At 36.4% G+C, this 21,859-nt stretch overlaps 1 protein-coding gene across 1 annotated transcript in view; it reads right to left on the bottom strand.

Annotated features, from left to right (window-relative positions):
- The window catches only part of LOC118847131 (receptor tyrosine-protein kinase erbB-4), a 275,926-nt gene that overhangs the window by 237,379 nt on the left and 16,688 nt on the right, over positions 1–21,859 (bottom strand). The window lies entirely within an intron of this gene.

Below are 21,859 nucleotides of genomic sequence, written 5' to 3'. Positions count from 1 at the left end.
CTATCTACTGTCATTGTGTATATATATATATATATATACACACACAATTTTTATATCTCTCTATGTAAACATTTATATAAAAATCATACCTATATTACATATACACATGTTACAAAAATATGTGTACACACATGTATGGACACAGATACAAGTTGATGAGTGAGTACTATATATTGTAAATTGCATATCATAGTCAGGACAATAGGTAGTCTTCATTCAAGTAGTTGTTCCTCTATGAACGGTTAAACCAAATTCTTTGTAGTGATGATAGATCTCATTTAATGATTGTAGATCATTTAATGTTTAAGCTATGAAACAGTTACCATCACCAGGCAGAGAAAGGAGAGATGAAAAAAAGGTAGATTTTTTTTTGCCAAAGTCAGACTTTTTGCCAAAAGTTGTTGTTTTTCTTGTTTGGGGGGGCTACATTATCAGTAACATTATTCGATGATTTTGGAGTTATGAGGAAACATTCACTTGATAATGAAAAACAAAAGCTTGCACATATAAAATGATCTACTATTTCATTCAGAGCAAGCAATTAGAAGCCATTAATTATCAATGCTTACAGCTGTTAGCTCAGCTTAGGGAATGTGACATCCCCTACTGTGGAACAGAATTAGTTCCAATCAGTGTCAAATGAATTTCTGAAGTAATGAATAAGGGTTCTGAATGAATCAGAAAAGCCTACTGGAAGGATAGAAGTTTGCCTTCTATTTGGTAGCCCCATCAAGAACAACAAACACGTGGAATGTATTTGATGCAAACATGACTTTTATTACTACATCTGCTCTGTTTCTGTTCTTTGCTATCAAAAAAATGCTGAAAATATTATTTTTGGAAAATATTTTAATGGTACTTATTAAACAAATCATACATTTCTAATTTTGGGTGGGCAACCATTATTATTTAAAAATCTCCCCTTATTTTCATTGTTAATTCACATCTTCCCTATATTCCACCACAACTAGGGCATAACCTACTGAAAATCCCCAAGTTTCTTTTAGTAACATTATGGTTTTGTATAATAGTAGGTCTAGGTCTGACCATGTCATTTCTTTGCTCAGAGTCTTCTCTCTAGTGGCTATCTAGTGCTCAGAGATAAGACTCTGTAATTATTTATCTGGATATATCTTTTTTTTTTCCACTTAAAATATACTGTTTTGCAGGAAACAGCACAGTGAGGAGTGCTTGAGTAGGAATCAAGAAAATCTGGTTCAAATCCTTATTCAGATGCTTGCTAGCTATGTGACTTTGGGGAAGTAACATCATTTCTGAGGACTAAATGATGGGATATAAAATATTTTATAAATTTTAAAAGTATTATATAAATGTCAATATTATTATTAGAATTATAAGTATTATTACTACTACTTTATGTCATACTCACTAATATTCACTGTGGAGCAAAAATAAATATATTTTTTTTTATCCAAATAGGTTGTTTGGATGAAATATTTGTTGCTCCCTCCCCCAATTCTGATGTATGCAACTTGCCTACATTATTATCCTACATAGCGTAGTAGACTGAATAACAAAACCTGACTCAACTAACTCCATCTTGCTTAGGCTGAATACACAAAACCTTAGGGTTTCATTTTTTAGTTTCAGTGGACCCCACAAATGTTGAACTTACTGCAAACAATCTTCTGTTTCATCATTACCTATATTTTACCTCTATCTCTCTTCCATTTCCCTCTCTCAGACAGCTGTCAATTATAACATTTTTTTTCTTTTTAAAAAGAGGAAGAAAAAACTTCAACAAAATAAACCTGCAAATATGTCAGATATTACATGTTGTGGTCCACATGTGTGAACCTCCATCTTTGCAAAAGAATGGGAGCAAGATTTTTTTTTAAATTTCTCTCTTTGGGTCCAAGCTTCACTATTATAATTTTGCAACATTTAAAAACAATGGTAAGTCAGTTGTCCTTTCAATTTACATTGCTTTAATTGCTTCATATATTTCCAGAAATTTCTAAACTCTGCTAATATCACTTTGTTTCTCTGTATTTATCATGTTTTCCCTTTCTTACAGTACAATAATATTTCTTCTCATTCAGGTACCACAATGTGTTTAGCCATTCTCCAATCTATGGAAATCTACATTATTTTTAGTCCTTTGCTATCACAGAAAATTCTTGAAATGGTATTTTAAAATATTTTAATGGTCACAATTAAATATTTTATAGATTTCTATCACTTTAGGGGAAAATAGGCTTCAGAGTGAAATCTCAAAAAGAAAACCTGTTTTGGGACCCCACAATTATAGTGTCATAAAATGTGGAGGTCAGAAGGGACTCCAGGCTTTCTTAACCTTTTGTTCTGTGTCATAAACACTCTTTGACAATCTGGAGAAGCCTGTGGGTCTCTTCTCAGAATAACACTTTTAAATGCATAAAATAAAAAACATAGGATTGCAAAGGAAATCAATTATATTGAAAACCAGTTACTAAAATGTATTTTTAAAAGCTCACTGACCCCATGTTAAGAACTCCTGATCTATCCCAACTCTCATTTTACAGATGAAGAAGCCAAAGCTCAGAGGGCTCAAAGGATTCGCCTGAAACCCCTGCTAATTAGTAATAGACAGGATTCAAATGTATTTCTTCTGACCCACAGTTGTTTCCAGTATGTCAGGCCTTTAATCTTCTGAAATTCATTTTTATTTCTTAAGATGTGAAATCAAGATTAGCCTTTTGTTAAAAATTAGTATTCTATGGCAGTGAGTTGAGGAGATGAGACTTCACTGAGACAGATAACAAAGACAAATGGGTAAGAAATTCCAAAAAATTGGGTAGGTTGGTGACAGTGTATTAAGCAAACCTTTCTGAAGACTATGAGCCAGAAAAGTCTCACATCTCACGTGGCTAACATTTTGTTGCCTGGGAACGTAACTCTTGAAGAACAGAATAAACAAAATCCATAAAATCCTTGCAGAAAGAAAGAAAATAACCTCATTAAATGGCCTTCATCCTATCTCTGCTGTGAGGCTAAGGAATGAAAACATGCCTTAAAATTAATGGTGTTTGTAAGAAGGTGATATAAAATGCATTATGTAATATACCAAAGTATTTGCTTTTGAATTTAAAAAAAAAATAAAATCTTAAGAATAGAAGACTCATAGAATTTTAGAGTAGGAAGGTAATTTCAGAGATAGTCTAAGGAAGTAGGTTTCTTGGGGGTCATGCTATGTGAATCTTTGGATTCCATTGTGGTACAATGAAAAGACCATTGACATTGGAATCATAGGACTAGGTTCAAATTCTCCCTCTAAAGCTTACTACCTATATAATCTTTGGCCAATCATTTGATCTCCCAAAGGTCCAGTTTCTTAATCTATAAGATGAGGGGCCGGGTTAGATGGCTTTTGCTGTTCTGGATGTCTAATATATGATGTTTTAAAAGTTTGAGAGACATAATTTCTGGATAATTAATCCTTTTATTAATAATGCTAGCATTTTATTAATAAAGGGTCAGTGACAATCTTGAATACCAAAGGCCAATCATGGTGGGGTGCTCACAGTTTATATATCTTTGGAAAAGTAGGTGTGCCTGAGGGTGGCAATCAACTCTCATTGGTTAATAAGTAATGAGAGAGAAAGAATATTACAATGAGAGTTAGACCTGTTTTAATGAGGGGCTGGGGGTGGGGGGATAATGTAACCTTACATTTTTTATTTCTCGATTACCACCAGACTTGGGGAAATCTAGACAAAGAATCCATACCCCGCACCCAAGCCTGAGAACAAGAACAAGGTCAGGAGTTTCACTTTATATTAAATTCCTTGTACAGTTGGGTGGGGTAGTAATACCTAGATTTAGGAGAATATTAATCCTATCTGGTACCATCAATCCGGTTCTTAAGAGTCCGAGCTTTGAAATGAAGACTTGAGAAAAAGGGGGAACTATGGATTTCCCTAAATCATTTGTTATTAATAATCATTTCTCTCAGATGCCAGTATAAATCTTTTTTTTTTTTTTTTTTTTTACAGATGAGGCTCAGAGAAATGATGTGTCTTACCTAATATCAGACAGATGGTGTTAAATAGTATAGCTGGACTCAAACCAGATCTATAACTCACAAGTCCAGGGGTCTTTCCTTTTACACCACCATTCTGACTCTCTACACCCTTCAGGCAGCTGGGCAGCACAGCAGATAGGGTACTGGGCCTGCTGTCAGGTCAACCTAAGTTAAAATTTGACCTCAGGCACCTACTAGCTGTGTAACCCCGGGCAAGTCATTTAACCTTGTTTGCCTCAGTTTCTTCATCTGTAGAACAAGCTGGAGAATGAAATGGTGAACCTCTAGTGTTTTTGCCAAGAAAAAAAAACCATTGGGGCAGGTAGGTGGTGCAGTGAGTAGAGCACCACCCTGGAGTAAGGAGGATCTGAGTTCAAATCCAGCTTCAGACACTTGACACATTTACTAGCTTTGTAACCTTGGGCAAGTCACTTAACCCCAATTGCCCTGCTTTCCCTCTCTCAAAAAAAAAAAAAATAAAGAAAGGAAAAAAAAAGAAAAAAAAACTGTTTTCATGAACCTAAGGTCATGAAGAGGAGTTATTGTGTTGGTAAACAAAATGAGCTCTTAGCACTTAGTTCAACCAAGTGCCCTTGAAGAGTTTGGCCTTTGTTTCCTTGATTAGATTTGGGTGTCCTTGGTGCCTCCTTGCCTCAGGGGAGGGCCTAGTTTACACATGAGTTTGAGTGACATGTCTGGGACCCAGAGGCTTTTAGACCACGTGGGTTTAAGTGGCCTCTTTGTCATGATTCTAGGTCACGTGGGTGACTCACCCCTGACCCTGAAAAAGATATAAAACCAAGGGTTGGCTTTCTGTTCTTTGGAGCTCTTACCCACAGCCATGGTGGCGTGTGTGACTCTAGGCCAGCCCTTGTTACAAGCTCCGGGGCTGAACCTAGATGTTGGTAACTATGAATTGTATTGGGTCTGTCTGTCGATGTTTGTAATTTGTTTGTATTTTTCTCTGAAGTTCAGGGTGCTGGTTTTTTCCCCTGAACTAAGTGAATGATATTTGTACGCTGAATTAAAGTAAGCCTGTGTTTCCACAATCCAGCTAGCAGCTGTTGCGGGGGTGAAAGACCAACACAAGCCCCAAAACACGCACACTACCAGCACGCTGCAAAAGCACAGGTTCTTTTGATCTGTTTTTCTAAGGAAAGGAACGTTAAGGGGTTGACTTCAGAGCAAATACAAACAAATTGCAAACATCGACAGACAGACCATGTCTGATTCAAATTCCAATACATGGTTACCAGAGTTTAACAAAGTCCCAACATCCGGGTTTACTAGCTGGAGGGCTTCTTAGCTACGCTGCCCTGGAGTCTCCGCACACCACCGAGTGAGAGCCCTGCACAAACGGCTCTGTCTTGTTTTCTTAAAGCATTTCAGACTTCGTCAAACATCATCTGAATGACCAGAACTTAGGCTGCTATGATTGGCTCTGGAGTTAGCACCTCCCCTTATTTAGCCCCACCTTGGGCACCACCTTAGTTACTAATCCACGCCCACATAGGTTTTACACCTAAGAGGGGTTTGGGCCTGGGGCTTACCATCTAGTAAGACTCAATCAAAGACACTGAATTAACAAAAGCCAAATTCTTCAAGAGCACTTGGTTGAACTAAGTGCTAAGAGCCCATTTTGCTTACCACACAACTTGTCAACCCCTTAACATTGCTTTCCTTACTAAAACAGATCAAAAGAACCTGTGCTTTTGCAGCATGCTGGTAGCGTTCTTGTTGTTGGGCTTGTGTTGGTCTTTCACCTCCACAACAGCTGCTAGCCAGATTGTTGAAACAGTCATACACTACTGAAGCAACTGAATGACAATCCTTTTTCTCAAGATGTTTAAGTAGCCCCACGTTACCTATAGAATAAAAAAAAAAAAACACTCCACTCTCATTTGTATTTAAAGCATTTAATAATACTGATCTAACCTTCTTTTACAAGCTTATCACATATTTGTCATTTTGCCTTCCACACTCAGCCAGAATGGCTTACTCCTTCATCCTTCTACGTCTATCCCCGTTTCTCAGCTTGGCATGGGCTGTTTCCTGGTATAAGTGATATGAGTTCACACTACTTAACCTCAGGGTTTTTGAACCTCCATCTTCCTCCAACACTATTGAAGCATGAGCTATTACAGCAGTGGCCTTCCAGAGACACGCAGCACCCTGCACCCCACAAACACGCACCACTACATTGTACTGGTTGTGTATTTTACATTGTTGTGTTTGTGCACCTGTTACGTCTCCCAAGCAGTAGGTACATTGCTTGAAGGCAGGTATATTTTTTTTCTTTTTAATCTTGATCCTCAAGCCTAGCACAGTGGTTGGTAAAATCATAGACTCCCCATAAATTGTGCTAAATAAATTCGAGTTTATACATTCATTATTTAGTCACAAATCAGTCTTTGATCTGTGTCTTGAAGGCCTTTTAACCTTTCTTCAGTTTTTTTTTCAGTGTGTCTGACTCTTTATGGCCCCACTTAGGGTTTTCTTGGTAAAAATACTGGAATGGTTTGCTATTTCCTACTCCAGCTCATTTTACAAATGAGGAAACTGAGGCAAACAGGATTAGGTGACTTGCCCAAGGTCATAGAGCTAATAAGCATCCGAGGCTGGGTTGTAACTCAGGACGTTCAGTCTTCCTGTCTCCAAACCTGGAACTCTATCTACTGCACAATCTAGCTTTCCTTTAAGCTTTTAGAGTCTACTATTAAAAGTAAATACTTCAGAAAGGAGGTGCACTCCTTATCAGACCAAACCTCCTATTTTATGAATTAAATGCTAGTCAGGCATCTGAATTCCACTGTGGAGGAGAGAAATGGGACTGGTAGAAATATTTGAAAGGACATGGAGACATACCAAAGACAAGGAAGGGAAGGAAGGAAGGGAATGAGCATTTTATATGGTACCTATTATGTGCCAGTCACTGTCCTAAGTGCTACAATGATAGTGATGATAATGTTAACATCATGTAACTATAGAACACTTTTTATAGCACTTACGAAGTTCCAGGCACTGTGCTAAGTGCTTTACATATATTACCTCATTTGAACCTCACAACTCTGGGAGGTAGGTGTTGTTATTATCTCCATTTTACAGATGAAGAAACAGAGGCAAACAAAGATTAAGTAGTTTGCCCAAAGTTCCACAATTTTTAACTGTCTGAGGCCAAATTTGAACTTAGGTTCTTCCTCACTCCAGGCCTAGAGCTCTATCCACTGTACCAGCAAACTATTTAAAAAAAACACACACACTTAAGTCAGGAAAGAGATCATATTTTCAGGGAAAAAAAATAAAATAAAAGGAGCCATAGTTATATAGCTCAGGTTTTCCTCTATTTGTTTATTTCTTATCCACACCTATGTCACTAGGTCAGGTACTTGTGTGCTTCACAATCCCTGTTTCATTTCACCAATGCCAGGATAAGTCTGGCATGCATTTTTTTACATCTATTTCACAAGTCTCATAAAATGACATCAAGGCTGTTAACATGTAAACTCTGTAGGAAATTCTACCTAGGAGTTTAGGTTGAGTTTAGCTGCTATACTCAACCTAGAAGACTAAAAATGTCAATCTTTGGACCAAATTCTTTCCAGAGTATAAATAGGTTGGATACTATGTAAGCTAATATTAAAAAAAGAAGAAAAAGAAAAGAAACTGCGGGTGTTCTCTCATCTAAATGGGGCCTTTTATTTTCTACGGAAAGTCATTCAGGGTCCCTATATTTGAATCTTTTATAGGTGTGATATGTAAAATGGGCCTGTAGGGCTTTTCATTTTCTCTTAGCAAAAGTAGAAAATATGTGTCTTACAACAAATATATGCAACACTTATAAGAAATAATACAAACCAACAAAAACTTTACCAGGGAATAGAGTAACAGCTATATCCAGATGGTTTTAGCTTCTTCTGTGACAAAAACTATTCAATATTTCTTAGCCGTATTATTTTGGGCTTTTATACCCAGAAAACAAATGCTATGAATTTTCCCCCTCTCATATTATTGATTCTAAAGAAAATTAAGTGCTTAAAACATGCTATGAACTGCATTCCTCAGGCTAACTTATTAATGGTAAATACATATATATATGCATATTATTTTATTCAAGCTATGTAAGAATTAATGTAAACTTTAAAGACTTCATTAAACTATTAACATTTACATGATAACTATTTTTCTTTAATATTTTTGCATTTACCTCTAGCTATAGGAAACCACACAAAGCCAGGAAGATCCATATCAATTATGTTGCAATAGATATCTCCATATACTTTTGTGTGTGTGTATGTCAAATACGTATATATATATATATGTATATATACACACACATATATATGTATACATACATATATATACAGATATAGGTGTATGTATGTATTTCAATAAAATATTTGCTATTTCAAGGTCTGCTATTCAATTAAATTTGGAATGAAGAATTAATAGTTATACATTGCTTTACAATTTTCAAAAATAGATTCATCATTTAACTTTCTCAATAAATTCAAATTCTCCATTATTCTTAGAAACACACATTGGGGATGTGATTATGATAAATAATAGTGTGCTACATTTCAGCTATTTAGTTGTTTATGTCTATATCTACAGAAATCATATAGATATAGAAGAGAATCTCAGAGAAGGAAGCGGTTAGTAAATAGTAAATAAGTATTTATTAAACACCTGCTATATGTCAGGCACTGTGCTAAGTTCTAGGGGAACAAGAATAAGGTAAAGAGAGGAAAGAAATGGTGCTAAAAGAGTATACACACACATATAATTAATCTTACTTTCTATTCCATTCATTTATATATCTCTTCTTGCCTATTTCCAACATATATTTTGAGTAGAAAATTAAGTATATCTCTCCTGTGCAATTTCTGCCCTTGTTTATTTAATTCAACAAAAATTTGGAAAATGCCTACTGTGTACAAGGCCCTAGGAATTGCGAAAGAAAGGGATTATTAATTACCATATGATAAAAAATCTATAATATAAATAATATAACATAATAAAATGTCTTTGCCCTCAGGGGACTTACATTTTAATAGCTGGATCAAGCTTGCATACAAGTATATTAGGAAATCTGAGGAAAGAGAGGACATTAACAATGTGAGATTGATGGAGTAGGCAAACACTTTGAAAGAGCTTCAAATGGATCAAGTTCATTCTATGAATTGTGGGAGAACACTGAGGAGGGACATGGAGAACTAGATATGGAGAATGACTAGTAGTCCACTTTGGATGGAACACAGATACTCTAATGAGGAGCATGAGGAGATAATGGAGGAAAGGTAAATGAAAACCAGACTGTGAAGAGCCTTGAATGCCAAGCTATGAGTATTTTATATTTTATACTAGAGGCTATGGCGAATTACCAAAGCTTTTCCAGCTGAAAATTTATATAATCAGAATGATAGTTTAGGAAAAATATTTTCAAACCTGTGTGGAAAGCATATGCATGCTTAGAAACTGTAGCCACTGCTGCTCATAAAGGTTTCTGTCAACTCAAGAAGATTTGTCCTTGTCACAATACACCATGGATTCACAACAAACAACAAGGCAATTGTCCATTTATTTTTGGAGAGAGTAAAAGGAGATTCAAGCTAGTTAACATTTCAAATTTCCTTGTTTTCTGCCTCTTCTAGGCTGAGAATAAAAGGCTATTACTGTCCTCCCTACCCCACCCCAAGCATTTCCAATCTTATAAGATGTAAGCAGTGAGATCAGACTTCAGGTCTTGTTCTTTTTGTCCTCCTGGGACCAAAAGAATAAATAAATAAAAATCCTTGTACCACTATTCTGAGACTGGAAAAGAAAAGAAATCCTGATTTTAAATACCTTCTTTTAATCAATTATACAAAGCCTCTTCCCTTCTCCCTTCTCAGTATTTTCTCAAAGAGGATATTGCTGCAAGTTACAAGAAATAGATGAAAAAAGGAAGCTCTAACAAGAGTTCCAGATACCAATGGTCTTTGCCACTGTTTGCTATGATTTCCTTTTCTTTATTAAGATGGTGTGAGATTCTTGAATATTAATGAAGCTTGCCTTCCCTGGTGGCTTGAATAATACCCAGACACTTAAAAAAATCTTTGCCCATTTTAGAGAACGCAAATCATAGAAAAATGGTAGCAACAATGCTGAGTAAACAAACAGCAGGTTTTCATTCATTTTCATATTGATGAATTAAACACCTTGAACATTTGCCACACTCATCTGATGCTTTCCCTTTCTGAATCTGCTGTGGAAAACATTTTCAATTGCTTTTCAACACTGGACAAGTACAAATTGAATCTGGCTTCTGGATCCAGAGCAAGTTTTAATTTGGTGCAGATGATTCTCTCATATCACCAAAGTCATTTCAGTTCTTTGTCATGCTTCTATCTATGCCTTCCTCCCTCTCCTCTTCAATAGCCCCAAGCCTCCTGCCCTTGTCATGCTGCTGTCTATACGGTTGCAAGAAGGAACTTTGTAGTTGTCCACACTGAAGGACATGAAACACCTCAACATCTAATAAGGGACTTCAATTGAAATCAGTGTGATTCTTTAGATTATGTGGCTCTAATGGTTAAAGACATTAAATTAAACGTGAAAATTACACTAGAAGATTTTACTCCTTTTTGTTTATGTTTAAAATGGCATGTGTATACCATGCAGATCTTTGAAGAAGTGAACGGAGGAAGGTAGACCTGAGAGTCAGACCAAAAGATAAAAGAGGCCCTACTTCCCGAAATTCACAACATAAGTGGTTGGCAAATTTCACTCCAGGAAAAAGTCAGTTTATGGCTTCCTTTTTACCTCTAAACACTGTACTGAATTTGCTGATTATTTCTGATAGCAAAAATAGTTTTCTTTATGTTTCCACAAACTTTTGGGAAGATGGAATCGTTTTTTAGAATTTATAAGCAGAACAAGTTCTTTGAGATAATTTGACCCTGGGCTTTCCTACCTCAGAGTCTTTGCTTACTCTATTCCCAAAGCTTCTATAACATCTTCCCCTGCCTAAGAGAACTGGGAACGGTGAAAGAGCCTGTGTGTAATGAGGAACTATGCTGGGGCGTGAGATTTTTTTTTAAAAAGTGGGTTAAGTGGGAGGTAGAAGAAAAGACAGAGAATGGCACCTTGCATGAAGACAGCATGTGCATATTTTCTCTCTGCCTGCCTGGCTGAGGCTGTGATTAAGTGGCTTTGTGCTCAGTCCTACTGGGGCAGAGATGCAAACTAAAAGATTGTAACAAAAAAAGCACTGGGGAATCAGGAAGTGGCAAGAGTGACCACATGGATGTGAGATCAGCCTTAGATGAAAACTTCTTGCCCAGCCCATACAACTCTCTGCAAAATGTTCTGAGTCTCCAAGTCCAGTCTCTAAAAATAAATTAGGCACTTCCCTATCTGATTAAAAGAAGTTTAAAAAATCCTTGTAAAAGAGTCCTGCCAGGTCCTTGGGGGAGAGTTGACCACTCTTCTGCATTTCACACTATGGACTGCTCTCTCCTTTGGGATATTCTTTCCTCTCAAGATTTATTTCTCTTCTTCCTCACACTCTCAGTGGGAACTCTTCATCTCTCAATGGTTAAATAATCATATCTATGGTTAGGATAAGAGCAGGTAGGCGCTACAGTAGAGAGAGTGCCTGGCTTGGAATCAGGAAGACGTAAGTTCATATTAATACCAAAGATCACATTAGCTTAATTGGTTTCTCTGTCACACTGCTAACTCCCTTTCAGCTTGAGGTTCACTGAAACTCCAAGAACTTTTCAGATCAATAGCTGCTCAACGTCAACTTCCCCAGCCAATCGTTTTAAAGCTAATTTTTCAAACACAAGTGCGAGATATCAAAGTTCTTTCCAATACATTTTACGTTATTTGATTCACTCCAAGACTTTAGGCTAAGTTCCATGTTGATACAACCTCTATCATCCAAGGTGTTAGCTATTTCAGCATTGGGCTATTTGTAAATTTGGTGAACATGATATTTATACCTTTATACAAATTATTGATTAAAAAATGTCAGTAACAGTATGGGGCAAAGCAGAGAGCCCCAGGCTACTTCATGGAGAACCTTCATCATATTGACTTTGAGCTATTAAAAACTGGAGTTTTTTTAGTTTAGATATATCCTTGTTAATAATCTATTTCTCTCCATCCCTTACACAATTATAATTATGAGATACATTATAAAACTATATTTCCATAATATCAGTCATCTACTAGATTAGTAATCCTGTCCCTCCCCCTAACATACACAAAGAAAGAAATGAGCATAGTTTAGCAAATTCTGTTCTTCATGAAGTCAATTCAGGCTCTATGAAATCACTTCCTCCATTTCTAGATTTTCACCAAGTGTCTCTTTAATAGTCTGTTCTAGAATATTCACAGAAATTAAAGGGAAGCTCACTGTTCTAAAGCTTAAGGACTCTGTCCTCTTCTCTTCTTTGAAAATCAGTACATTTGTCCTTCTCCAAATTCTGAGATATTTCCCATTTTCCATGATCCTTCAAAAATCACTGACAATAATTTAATAATCACTTTTTCCCCATGAAAGTTCTTTTAAGACCATAGTGATAAACTTTATTTGATCCAGGTGACATGAATTCATCAAGGGGGGCCAGGTGCTCTTTTACTATCTCTTTATCTAATGTTTTATTGAAAAGTCTTCTTTAAAAACTTATCTTTAGGTGGAGCCAAGAGGATAGATTAAGAACAGACACCCCGCTGACCTTTCCCAACAACTTCCCCTCCAAACAACTATAAAATAATATATCAAATAAAGTTCTGCAGTGATAGAGGCAACAAAAAGTCAGGGCAAGACATTTTTCTAGCCTAAGAAAGCTTAAAAAATTGACTTAAGGACAAAGGGAGCCAAGATGGTGGCTGGAAAGCAGGGACTTGCACGAGCTTCCCACCCAGGTCCCTCCAAAAACATATAAAAATGTCTCTGAACAAATTCTAGAGCTCCAGAACCCACAGAATAGCAGACACAAGCAGGGCTCCAGCCCAGGACAGCCTGGATAGTCGCTGGAGGTCTATCCCATGGGGCTGGGAGTGGAGGGGGGCAGAGCCCAGCATGGCCTGCACCTGGACCAACCAGCTGCAGAACCCACGAAATAACAGAGCAAAGCAGGGCTCCAGCCCAGGAAAGCCCAGATGATCGAGGGAAGGGTCTATTGCCCGGAGTTGGGAACAGAGCAGAGCCCAGGGTGGGCTGCGCCACTACCAACCACACTGGGAGCCAGGTGGAACAGGCCCTAGCACCCTGAATCAGTGAGCTGTGGCATTTACCAGACTTCTCAACCCACAAACACAAAAGACAACAGAGAAGATTAGTGGTAAAAGCTGTGGGAAGTGAAAGGAGTTCTTGATTTGGGCCAACACCCTGGGGGCAGCGGAGGTGGTGCAGCTATGAGGACAGAACTAGAGCTGTAGTTGCTTCAGGCCCCAGGCCCACCTGATGGGAGGAATTAAGTGGCATATCAGAGTATGAGTGCAGAACCTGCTTAAGATCTGAGTCTGGTCCGGGTTGGACATTCTTGGGGGAGGAGTAGCGCTGGTGCGGCAGAGCTTACTGTATAGAAATAGCTCTGAAAACAACAGTGCAAACTCTCAAGCTTGGGACAAAGTACTCTCTACTCTATAAGCCATCATACCCTGACAAAAATCTCAAGGGTCAAGTAGTTGGCTGGGAACATGGCCAGGCAGCGAAAACAGTCTCAGATTCAGACTCAGACTCTGGAATCTTTTTTTGGTGACAAAGAAGACCAAAACATACAGCCAGAAGAAGTCAACAAAGTCAAGGAGCCTACATCAAAAGCCTCCAAGAAAAAGATGAACTGGCCTCAGGCCATGGAAGAGCTCAAAAAGGATGTGGAAAAGCAAGTTAGAGAAGTAGAGGAAAAATTGGGAAGAGAAATGAGAGTGATGTGAGAAAACCATGAAAAAGAAGTCAATGACTTGCTAAAAGAGACCTAAAAAAATATTTAAGAAAATGACACTTTAAAAATAGACTAACTCAAAGGGCAAAAGAGCTCCAAAAAGCCAATGAGGAGAAGAATGCCTTGAAAGGCATAATTAGCCAAGTGGAACAGGAGGTCCAAAAGACTACTGAAGAAAATACTACCTTAAAAATTAGACTAGAGCAAGTGGAAGTTAGTGACTTTATGAGAAATCAAGATATTATAGAACAGAACCAAAGGAATGAAAAAATAGAAGACAATGTGAAATATCTCATTGGAAAAACCATTGACCTAGAGAATAGATTATTGGACTACCTGAAAGTCATGATTGAAAAAAGAGCCTAGATATCATCTTTCAAGAAATTATCAAGGAGAACTGCCCTAATATTCCAGAACCAGAGGGTAAAATAGAAATTGAAAGAATCCACTGATCACCTCCTGAAAAAGATCCCAAAAGAAAACTCCTAGGAATATTGTCACCAAATTCCAGAGCTCCCAGATCAAGGAGAAAATATTGCAAGCAGCCAGAAAGAAACAATTTGAGTATTGTGGAAACAGAATCAGGATAACACAAAATCTAGCAGCTTCTACATTATGGGATCAAAGAGCTTGAAATATGATATTCCGGAGGTCAATGGAGCTAGGATTAAAACCAAGAATCACCTATCCAGCAAAACTGAGTATCATGCTCCAAGGCAAAATATGGGTTTTCAATAAAATAGAGGACTTTCAAGCTTTCTCAGTGAAAAGACCAGAGCTGAATAGAAAATTTGACTTTCAAACACAAGAATCAAGAGAAGCATGGAAAGGTAATCAAGAAAGAGAAATCATAAGGGACTTACTAAAGTTGAACTGTTTTGTTTATATTCCTACATGGGAAGATGATGTGTATAATTCATGAGACTTCAGTATTGGGGTAGCTGAAGGGAATATACATATATACGTGTATATATCCATATATATATATATATATATATATATATATATATATATATATACACACACACACACACATATATATATGTATGTATGTATATATATACATATCCATTTATATATATACATACATATATATATGTATAAGATAGGAAAAGAGCAAAATATAGTTAGTTTTCACAACATGAGTAATGTTGAATTGCTTGCCTTCTTAGGGAGGGTGGGTGGGGAAGGAAGAGGGGAGAGAATTTGGAACTCAAAGTTTTAAAAGCAGACATTCAAAAAAAAGTTTTTACATGCAACTAGGAAGTAAGATATACAAGCAATGGGGCATAAAAATTTATCTTGCCCTACAAGAAAGTAAGGGAAAGGGGGATGGGAGGAAGTGGGGTGACAGAAAGGAGGATTGACTGGGTAATGGGGCAATCAGAATATATGCCATCCTTGAGTGGGAGGAGGGTAGAAATGGGGAGAAAATTTGTAATTCAAACTCTTGTGAAAATTAATGCTGAAAACTAAAAATATTAAATAAATAAATAAATAACAAGAAAAGAAAAAGAAATTGACTTAAGAAGTCTGTGACACCAGGGTGGAAGTCTGTCCAGACCGTACATGTGGTACAGCAGCCATAGCAGCAGCAGCAGCAGTTTTGTGAGCTCTCAGCCCAAAGATGGTAAGGAGATCAAACAGCTAGTCAGAAAGAGGTTATAGCGGATGGTTGTTAGAACTGGGTATGGTCAGTACTGATTGGCAATTCTATTGCCCATATGAAGTTCTAGCCTACAGTTCTGGGTGACAGTTCCACGGTGGAGAGAAGCACTGTGGGTTGGTCACAAGACAGTAAGGCCCTGGTCATAGTTTCAAGGATAAGAAATCAGTAGAGTTTGTGGCTGCAGGAGATCAGGGACCCTTCCTGGATAAAGACCAGAGCTCAGATCAGGAGAACAGTGGCCATACCTCTCCCAGGATCACACTACCTTGGAAACACCAAAAACTTGCAGACCCTCAAACTAGCTCTGAAGACAGCTGCAAAAACTAAACTAAACAAAACAAAACAAAAAAAATAAACAAAAACATGAAGCCTGGAACAGCGCCTTCACAGCCTGAAGTGAGCAGAGTCCAACCTTAACAAATTGCAAAGTCAAGATATAGGCTGGAAAAATGACAAAACAACAACAACAACAAAAGAATTTGACCATAAAAAGTGACTACTATGGTGGCAGGGAAGAGCAAGACATAAACTCCGAAGAAGATAACAACATGAAAACAAAATCTCAAAAAATGCTAATTGGACCCAAGAAGAGTTCCTGAGAGAGTTAAAGAAAGAGATGAGCGGTAGAGGAAAATATTGGAAAAAATAATGAAAATGATGCAAGAAAATTAACTGCTTGGTAAAAGAGGCACAAAAATAGTGAAGAAAATAACATCTTAAAAACAAAGTTCATACAGAGGTAAAAGAATCACAAAAATGAAATGAAGAAAAGAGCTCCTCAAGAAACACAACATACCAAATAAAAAAAAGGTATAAAATTTTACTGAAGAAAAGAACTTATTAAAAAGAAGAATTGGACAAATTGGAGGGAGGAAGATACATAATCTCACTGAGGGAAATAATTCCTTAAAAATTAAAATTTGGTGAGTGGGAGGTAACAAGGCCATGAAACACCAAAACACAACAAAACAAAATAAAAGGAATGAAAAAACAAGAAAATGTGAAATGTGTCATTGGAAAATCAACTGATCTGGACGATACACTGAAAAGAAATAATTTAAGAATTATTGAACTACTTAAAAGCCATTATCAACAAAAGAGCCTAGACACCTTATTTCAAGAAATTATCAAGGAAAACTTCCCAGTATCTTAGATCCAGAGGGTAAAACAGAAAATGAAAGAATCTACTGATCACCTCCTGAAAGGGGTACCTAAATGAAAACTTTGAGGAATATTATAGCCAAATTCCAGAGATCCCAGGTCTAGGAGAAAATACTTCAAGGAAACAGAAATGAACTATTCAAATATCGTGGAGCCACCATAAAGATTACACCAAATTTAGCAGTTTCCATATTAATGAGTGAAGAGCTTGGAATATCATATTCCAGAAGGCAAAGGAGCTAAGATTGCAACCAAAAATTGGGCTTAATTAGCCTGAGTGCCAATCCTTCTAGGGAAAATGAATCTTTAATAAAATAGAGGACTTTCAAGAATTCCTAAGGAAAGAAGCAGAGCTGAATAGAAAATCTGAAATTCAAATACAAGACTCAAGGGAAAAATAAAAAGATAAACATGAAAGAGTAATCATAAGGGACTCAAAATTAAACTTTTTACATTCTTGATGTGAATATGATACATGAAATTTCTAAGAACTTTATCATTATTAGGGCTGTTAAAAGGAGTTTACATAGTCAGCATAGATGTGAGTCGATAATGTTGGAATGATTTTAAAAAAAAAGACTTGAGAAAGATGTATTGAGAGTTGGAAGAGGTAGATGGGAAATTTTTTCTCACATAAAAGAGGTTTTACAGGAAGAACTTTTACAATGGAGGGGGAAAAGAGGGTGGGGTGGCAGGCAATGCTTGAACCTCACTCTTGTTGTAATTGGTTCAAAGAAGGAAGTATACACACACACACATATCTATACACACATATGTATACATACATATATGTATATATACATACACACATATATACATATATATACACATACATATACACACACATACATATATATATATACACACACACACACACACACACACATACACATATACATGTATACACAAGCTTGGTTATGTATAGAAATGTGACTTACCCAATAATGAAATAGGAGGAAAAGGGGATAAGAGAAAGGGGGAGGATGATAAAATGGAAGGCAGATTAAGAGAGGCAGTGGTTAGAAGCAAAATAGACTTTTGAAGGGAGAAAGAACAAAAAGAGAGGGAGAAGAAGAAACAGAACATAATCAGATGAAGTGAAATACACAGTTAGCAATTATATCTATGAATGTGAATGGGATGAGTTAACCTATAAAATGGAAGCAGAAAACAGAATGGATTAGAAACCAGAATCCAACAAAATGCTGTTTACAAGAAGACAAACACAGTTTGGAGCAGAATCTAATATGCTTCAGGTGAAGTAAAAAGGGCAGGGTTTGAAAATATATTCTCAGACAATAGAAAGGCAAAAATGGATCTAATTAAAAGACACAATAAGGTAAACTACATTTCACTATGAAGTAATGCCAAAAATTGGTACAGCGCATTTTTCCTAATATGAGCCTCATTTCTCGAATATATACTGAATGTAGAACTGAGTCAAATTTATAAAAATAAGAGCCATTGTCTAACTGGTAAATGATCAAAATATATAAGCAGACATTTTATTTAGAAATCAAAGCTAACTATAGTCATATAAAAAGTTCTGAATCACTATTGATTAGAGAAACGCAATTTAAAACAACTCTGAAGTATCACCTCACACCTACCAGAAATGACAAATCCTGGAGGAGATAAAGGAAAAATAGGTAGGCTTATGAACTATTGGTGGCATCATGAACTGGTCCAACCATTCCGGAGGAAAAATTGGAACAATGCTCAAAAAGCTATAAAATTGCACATACCTTTTCACCCAGCAATACCACCACTAGACCTGTATCCCAAAGAGATCAAAGAAATAAGAAAAGAACCTATATGTACAAAAATATTTATAGCAGCTCTTTTTGTGGTGGCAAAGAATTGGAAATAAAGGGAATGCTCATCAATTGGGGAATGCTTGAAAAAGTTGCGGCATATGATGGTGATAGAGTACAACAATGCTATGAAACATGATGAAGGGGTTGCATCTGAAAAAGCATGGCAAGACCTATCTGAAGTGATGTAAAGTGAAGTGAGAACTGGAAGATCATTATGTATAGTAACAGCAATGTTGTAATGATGATCAACTGTGGAAGATTTGGCTACTGTGATCAATACAATGATCCAACATAATTCCAAAGGACTAAGGATAAAAAAATGCAATCTACTTCCAGAGAGAGAACTGGTGAACTCTGAGTGTGAATTGAAATAAAATTTTCTCTCTTTATTATTTTTCTTGCTTTTTAAAAATATGGCTAATATGGACATTTATTTTGTATGATTTCACATGAATAGTTGATATCATACTGCTTGCTTTCTCAGTGAGTGGAGAAAGACATGGGAGGGTGGAAAGAACTTGGAACTCAAAATTTAAAAAGAAAATAATCTTTAAAACATAAAAAAACTTGCCTTTAAAAAGCCAACTTAAAAGAAATATGCTTGTAAGCACGATGCTAGAATACGTTTTTTTTTATTCCCAGACACGTTCTGTAAAGAATTTTCGGAGGAGTTTAGTAGTTTCCTCTTAGCATATGTTTTGCATGCAACCTGTTATTTAGCTAGACGCACCAGGAAAAATAAAATACTCAAGTTTTGTCTCTTTGTGTATATGCATGTATTTAATGAATATATTAATGAACTGAAATACATGCATTAAAATGGAGATGATGCATATCTAGAGCAAGATGGTAAATTCAATGAAGTGTTCTCTTAATACAAATAAAGGTCCTCTATTATAAACAAGTGATTATAAGATATACCTCATCGGTTGTGCCATACTCAATCTATCCAGCCTAGAACTCTGATTCTTGCTTAGGCACAGCTGAATATTTTGTGGCAAGATAGGGAAGGTGTTTTAAAAAACACAGGCATTCCTGACTTCATTTTTTTCCTGTTGAAATGTGTGAACTTTAACTTTCCTAAGACCCCATGAATTGGATCACAAGATGAATTACACCCATTTTTATCCGTCTGATGATAGCTTAAAATAATAACTAAACACATCAACATATTTTTGAGTGTAAGAAGATCTAAATATGTGACAACCAGAAGATACTGCTGTATTTTGATATTCTCATAGAATTGAATATTCAGAAATTTTTAAGTATTTGCAATAAATCAATTTAGTAGCTTACATATAATTTATTAGACTTAAACAGAATAAGCAATGCAGTCTCCTGCTGTAAATATCACCTCACCATCAATTGGTTTAAATAATGAGACACCCCTAATGAATGAAAATATAACCTGAACTCGTTTGATTTTTCTAAATGTGCATCAGTACAATTTCATTATTTATGCATATGATGCTGTTCAGGGCATATAACATGCCAGGAGGTAAAGATACTTAACAGCTATTTAAAGAATAAAGCTTTGAGAAACATTTGGCAAGTTAATTTTTAAAGGACTATTGACCATGACATCCACTTTGCATTTGCAATTTTTGCACCTGCAATTATTTGCATGCAAAAAATTGCAGCCACAGTTGTCTAATTGTAGGCACAACCATCCAAATTTGCCCTCAAAAGGAGATTAACACAAAAGGGATACCATCTGTGATAGTTCAACAAACCCCTCAGACCTCTATGGCTTCAAAACCTGAGAGGCTGGTGGGCATCTTTCCCTCTTGGCTCAGGGTTTAGACTTCACTCCTGCTTGATCTCATTCAAGCATTCCAGGCCAGTCTGATTATTTGGAAAGCAACAGTCCAATCCTTTCATCCAGCCAATCTGCCTTCTCACTCAGATATTTAAAAGTGGGGTGGGGGGAGTTGGGGGAGGGCTTTTCTAAATCTCCAACATCTCCTTCAGGAGCCAAAGAGTAAGAGGAGCAAATGATTTTGTCTTCTCCTGTAGAGTGAACAGGTTCACTCTAATTCACTTCAATATTTCAAAACAGGAATTCACTATATGTATGTGTATACATGTATGTATATACATATGTGTATATGTATGTGTATATATGTGTGTATGTGTGTATATAATATTCATACACACATTTAATCTTCAGCAAACTAGAATTGTCTATAAAGATGAAACTTTGATACAAACCTCTGCTAAAAGGTGTCATGAAAATCGTTGTTTTATTTTTTTAAAATCCTAGGCTTTGTTTGAAATATACTTACACTTGTATGTATGTATGTACATACGTATGTATACATGCAATACCAGCTGTCACTTTTGATAAAATGTGTTCATTTGTGTTCCTATTACAATACTGAAGCCTGTCAAAATATATAATCATTGTCCCCTGGCAGATGATGTCTTATAAAAAGTCATAATCCTCTGCTTGTAATATAATCACCACTACGATAAATAATTATAGAACCATAGAAGGACAGTTATGATTTCAGATGGGGAATATATAATAGCAGATGAAAAATATAAAACCCAGATTATCCCTTGACAAAGATGCTGTTTTCATACAAATGTCAGTAGTAATAAATGTGGGGAGAACATAGTCCATTTTATGAAGATGGAATTGAATCTAGATAGAACATTTTTTCCCAAAGGCTTTGATGAGAGTTAAGATTTTTTTTAAGGCATATAACATAGTAAAAAGCTGATATGTACTATAACTGAAATGAAATTCAGGGACTACTTTAAAGGTGAAAAAATAAGACAAGTTATGGGGCCAGCCATTGAAATCTGTGAGTCCTATATAAGGGTGGTGTCCTTTCTGTGAGATCCGAAATGCTTTCACAATTTTCTAATGAGCCCGACAGTCAACAAGCACGTATTAAAAGCTAAACATGTGTTAGGCACTATGCTAAGCTCTTGGGATACAAAGAATGGCAAAAACATGATTCTTACTCTCATAAGGCTTCCATTCTGGTTGTTTTGTTTTGTGAATTAAAGTCTAGGAACAAGTTTTCAGTCTAACATAATTAGTGATTTGTAGTATATAAAGGAAGTCATTTTCATTCACTTGCTCTCGTATTTCTCACTTGTACAAGCCTGACAAGAAACTGAAGTCATATACTTCAGTAATAAACAGTGGGATTAGAAACCATTGAAGGAAGGGATTTGGCCTTTGTAAGAAGTAATTTTATGTGGGTAAGGAGAAAGGAGGGAGAATGGGAGGAAGAGAGTA

The sequence above is a fragment of the Trichosurus vulpecula genome, chromosome 4, assembly GCF_011100635.1.
Source record: "Trichosurus vulpecula isolate mTriVul1 chromosome 4, mTriVul1.pri, whole genome shotgun sequence".
Lineage (NCBI taxonomy): Eukaryota > Metazoa > Chordata > Mammalia > Diprotodontia > Phalangeridae > Trichosurus > Trichosurus vulpecula.
This window is presented reverse-complemented; position numbering and strand designations above follow the sequence as displayed.